Source organism: Chrysochloris asiatica, unplaced genomic scaffold, assembly GCF_000296735.1.
Source record: "Chrysochloris asiatica unplaced genomic scaffold, ChrAsi1.0 scaffold00090, whole genome shotgun sequence".
In the NCBI taxonomy this organism is placed as follows: Eukaryota; Metazoa; Chordata; class Mammalia; order Afrosoricida; family Chrysochloridae; genus Chrysochloris; species Chrysochloris asiatica.
The window spans coordinates 104810-110085 of record NW_006408608.1 but is presented as its reverse complement, the minus strand read 5'-3'; the positions used below and the strand labels follow the sequence as shown (position 1 = coordinate 110085).

General features: G+C 50.7%; 1 protein-coding gene and 1 pseudogene across 1 annotated transcript in view; both read left to right on the top strand.

Annotated features, from left to right (window-relative positions):
• The window catches only part of LOC102841742, a 2408-nt pseudogene extending 1009 nt beyond the window's left edge, over positions 1-1399 (top strand).
• Positions 783-5276, top strand: part of NBL1 (neuroblastoma 1, DAN family BMP antagonist) — a 10703-nt gene continuing 6209 nt past the window's right edge. The window contains exon 1 of the mRNA XM_006866319.1: positions 783-937. The gene's annotated coding sequence lies outside the window, so the exon portion shown is untranslated. The remainder of the gene's footprint in view (positions 938-5276) is intronic.

The window sequence follows — 5276 nt, the reverse complement described above, 5'->3', positions numbered from 1 at the left end:
GGGGGGGGGCACCGTTGCGTCCTGAGCCAGTCCCCAGAGTGCCTCGGGTTTCCATTTCTTAATAAGAGTTTCCGTGGCCCAAAGAGAACAGCGGGAAAGAATTGCATTACTCGGGCGAAAGTCTGTCGGGTCGGGCAGCGCGGGCGCCAACACCCGGAGGAGAGGCTCGGTCGCTGGGCGCGCGTGCCTCTCTGAACTGTCCGGGAGCCCGCTCTGCCCTCGAGCCTCTCTGGTCTGTGCGTTCCTCCTCCTTTCTCTTCTATTCTGTTGTCTCTTTCTGTCTCCCAGTCTGTCTGTGCCGCTCCATCTCTATTTCCGTCTCTCTCCTTCCCTGGGTCTGCCTCTTTTTTTTCTGTTTCTTCTTTCTGCTCCGTTTACTGCGTCCCAGAGTTGTCTCTGCCGTTTTTGTTTTCTCTCCTTTTCTCTCCGTTCCTCCGCTCTGCCCATCTGTGGGAGCCTCGCTTTGAGTCTGTGCATCTCCTTGGCCTCTCAGCCTGCAGTTCAGGCAATCCCCCTGGTGTTGGGGATCCGGGTTGGATCCATTAATAGTCTCCAAGCTCGAGGGAAAGAAGCGAGACCATTCCACTAACTCCAGCCTGCACCTTGGGCTAGGCCTGGATCGTCCGAAGAGCTACCAGTCTGGGTCAGGGGGAAGCAGCTCTTCCGGGGGCGCAGTTTGCTTAAAGAATTCCACCCCACCCCCGCGAGACTGTCTGGACAACAGGGCCCTGCTGCCGGCCACCTGCCTGCCCCCCCCCCCGTTGGCGGGGCCATTCTGGTATTTTACAAGCCCCAGCAAAGGGGGCAGCTGCTTGCCCTGGAGGGACCGTGGGGTTGGCGGGCATCAGGGGAGAAGGGCACGTTTGCAGGCTTGCTGAGGTCCTCCCGCAGCTGGAGGCCGCCAGCCTGTAACTATAGGAACCCCAGGAAAACAGAGGTCAGGGCTGGAGGCCAAAGACTGGGCATGGGCGGACCTGGGGGTGGAGAAGCAATTTGTCCACAACGAGCCCCACTGCTTTGTAACCTTCGAAACCCCCAGCTCCCTGGAACTCTCCCAGATGCTGGAGTTAGCTTGGGCGTGGTTTGCTTATAGTTGAGGCCAAAGAGAAGGCGGAGGCTGGAGCATTTGCTGGGTGACCCACACCTCCACCCCTCCTCAACCATTCTTGCAATCGGGACTCTCTCTGCAGGGTCTGGGGTAGCCGCTAAAGGGTAGAGTGGGTGCTTTGCATTAGCCTTCTTATTTTAAAGTGGGACTTCAGTTCCCTCTCCTCACCCCCACCACCCCGAGGTCGGAGGGTGGGGAGCTACAGCAGGACTTCTGCTGAGCAGATGTTCGCAGGCCCTGTGGCTCATTAGTGGGGATTTATTTTAGAGACTGTTTTTGGTCTGCTGGTAGGAGGGCCATGGCCCCGGTTGGTGGTGGTGGGAGGGGGACTGAGAGGTAGCCAGGACTAGAGGGTGGCCCTAGCTGGCATAGACATTCAGGTGGAGTGATATGGGCTTGGCCCTGTGTGGCCCTGTGCCCACCCTCTGAACAGGACAGTTCGTTCAAGCTCTGCCCAACTTGGAAGGAAGGTAGCTGCCTTAGCAACATGTTGGAGGCAGACTCTTTCTAAGAGAATGTGTGAAAATGGGCACTCCTCATTTTACAGGAAACAAACATGAGATGAAGCGAGTGGCCCTTAGACTATCTGCCTCTTGGGCACACAGTGGGTTGTGGATGCGCAGGCCCAGGGAAACCCACTGAGTGGATCTGTGTGGCTCTGCCTTGCCCCCAAACTGAGCAACATTTTCAGTTGCACCGTTCAAGGAAGTCCCTGTACTCATTCCAAGACCTACAGCCCTTGCCCCACCCTCCCTGATCCCTGAGCCTAGGGCTGTGGCCCCAAATGCCACACCCTTTGCGCCCTGCCACACTGGCAGTGTTGCACAGCCTGGTAATGGGCAGAGCCTGTTGTCCCCAAGTTGGTTCTTTCAAACCCTTTTCCTCACAGTGATTAAGGTTAGGGTCCGAGTGGGGTCTTCCTCTCAGATCCCACCCTGGCACACACTGACAATGTTGAACAACAACACTCCACAATTTATAAAAACCCTTTCCCTGGCATCATTGAATTTGTTTGATTTTTACCTTGAGGTCTCCCCTAAATACAGTTTCATGGGGCCGATGCAACCCCAAATGTAGATATTCTTTTGGACCCACTAGGATCCAAGGGAGGGACGGCTAGGAGGAGATTGTGGGATTAGAGGCCTGGGTAACATTACTGAGGCTTTGCTCTGGACACACACACCCTCCTGAAGTTCCCTTGCCCTCTGCAAGGTGATTCTCATGATTGCCCTTTAAAGTAGGCATCACTGGCCCCACATTTCAGATAAGGACATTGAGGCACAGAAAGGTGAAAGTGGCTGAGCTAGGATTGGAATACAGTTATTCACAATCAGTTGTGGCCAGAGGAGACCCAAATCTTGCCCTTCATGTGTGTGTGGGGTGGGGAACGGGGCCAGGAAGAGAAGGCATAAAGAATGGGGAGTGTCTCATCTGAGAAGTTTGAAAAACAACAGACCACAAACTCCACATACTTACTGTGTGTATTACAATGTTACCTGGAAGCTGAGTGCACAGGTAAGACATTGGAAGGAAGTCTGAAGTGGAGAGGGACCTGGCTGGCTACCAAGGGGTTCGTTCGTGTCTGGCTCTTCTCTCTCCAACTGCTCCCCAGCTGGGCTGGTTGCTGGGAGCAGTAACTGCAAAGATTGGTGTGTGTGTATGTTGAGAATGTATGTAGGCATGTTTTCTATGTGTGTATATAGGCCTGTTGGAGTCCTGGTGTGGCAATGCAGGTTAATACACTGGATTGTGAGGTTGGTTTGAACTGAAAGGTCGCAGTTCAAATTCACCAGCCACTCCTCTGAAACCCTGTACAGGGTCACTATGAATCAGAACCTACTAGAAGACACTTAACAACAATAACAATATAGGTGTGTTAGGATGTTTTTGTTGTTATGTGCCGTGGAGTTGGTTGCGACTCACAGCGACTCTGTACTGGGTGTCCCAAGGCTGTAAATCTTTATGGGAGCAGAAAGCCTCATCTTTCTCCCGTGGAACAGCTGGTAGTTTCGAACTGCTGACCTCGCGGTTCACAGCCCGATTTGTAATCAATACGTTATAAGCACTAATTAAAACCCACCAGTGGCTCCAAGGAAACTCTATACAGGCACTTAACAATATACACATATGCTTGTGTACATATGTGTAGAATATATTAGTAAGTGATTGTAGGGATTTGTGATAGGTCTGTTTGTGCATCAGACCTTAAGTATTCAGATTTACCCAAAAGAGGAAATGGGAAGGTTTTTTCACTTGTGCAAAATTGACTCTTTATTCTTTGAAGATTTTCACAGTGAATGGGGTTGGGACTGATGATAACAAGTATGGTTTGGTTTAGGGTCTGAGAAGTGGTGTTCCTTGAAATCTTGGCCCCTTCAGTGAATTTAGGATCAGATTTCCAGGCACTGGAATCTAGTTGGAGGGGCTGGGTGGCCGGCTGGTCAGCAGTGGTGGTTTTGCTGGTAAGGTTTGAGGTGTGCAAGCCTCCTGACTTGACTGGCCCTCAGAATCATGTAGGGAGAGGATACAGATGCCTGGGCTATGCCCAGACCTGGGGAGGTCAGTGTGTTCAGGACTGCGGCCTAAGTAATCGAGTTCTTAGCAGGTATTTCAGGGAAGATGCTCAGTTCTGGTAGGGATGGCCCAAAGGGCCTGAATTCACCTTCCTGCCCTGCCTGTGTTTATTCACTGCTCTTTCCTCTCTGTGTGCCTCAGTTTCCACAGTGCTGAAATGAGTGAGCCAGTGTTGCCCCCTGGGGACTTCCTGTGGTGTGGGCACCAATTTCAGAATGTGTCAGGAAGTTGAGGGCCTGAAGGACCCAAATTTGAGAGTGAGCGGTGGGGCTGGTTAGAAAGCTTGTGCTGAGGACAATCTCATGAAGCCTCAGAATCACCTTATGAGGAGTGATAATATGATACTTTCACTGAGGCTTGGACTACCCAGATCTGCCCACAGCCACGTGCTTTGTCTGTTGAAGAGTTGGGAGTTGGGATTTGAACTCTGGTCCTCTAAGTGCCAAAGCTGTCAACCCAGGCAGTGGCTGAGCCTCAAACAGGAGTAAGGGATCCAGTTCATGGGGCAGGGACAGGGGCAGGAAAGAGCCCCAGACCCCTCATCCTCACTCCAGACTGGATGTGGGCTGGGTGAGGAACCTGGGACTGTTTCCTGAGTTTCCTGTATACCTTCTCATTCTGTTTCTTGCTTCTTCCTCCTCTCTGTCTCCTTTCATCTTTACAGGTGGTTAACACTTCCATTTTCCTGTTTACTCATTGTGTAAATGAAACTTCTCTGTGTGCCTCAGTTTCTTCATCTGTCATGTGGGGGAAACCATAGTGTATCTCCTGGGGTTGTTATAAGGATCAATTAAATTAATAAATGTAAAAGCATTTGGAACAATGAGTAGGTCAGAGGTAGCTCTTTACTGGGAGGCAGGGAAGGAGGGTTTTAGGGTTTCTTTACTTCAGAAGCTCCTTCCTTCCCCTAATTGTTAACCAATTGTAAATCCTGGTCTGGCCCTGACACACTGGCCGGATTTGTTCTGGATTGTGATAGGCACTAACTAGTTTCCTGGGTGGCACAAACAGTTTATGCTTGCCTGCTAATCTGGAGGTTGGTTAGAAGCCACCCAGTGGTAAGGAGGCAGAAAGTCCAGGTGATTCATTTCCATAGAGATTACAGCCAAGAAAAGCCTATGGAACACAGTTTTGTTCTAGAACATATGGGGTTGCCATGAGTCAGAATTGGTTTTTTTGCCCTTCTTTTTAAAATTTAAATTCAGGATTAAGAACCTCTGCTCCCCTCCTTCTGCCCTCCGGGACTCCTCAGTGCTACCAGTGATTGTCCCTATTCAAAGCAATCCTGAAACAAAACAGGGACTAGAAGCAAATACTGTTGAATGGTGATGCACGGAGGGGATTGTAATCATTGCAATGAAATGATGAGTGTAACACTGATGTTCTCCCATGTAAATGATTGCTCAGTTCACAATAAAAACTTAAAACAAACAAACAAATGAACATAAAAAGCAGGGGCTCTGAGCCCCTGCTCTCCCATCCTTCCCTGCCCTGTAAGCATGGGCCAAACTGCAAGGAACAGCATACATACTCTAAGGGAAGGGCATTGCTTTGCCTGGACTTGCTCTGAGGCCATGGGATGCCCCTCTGTCAA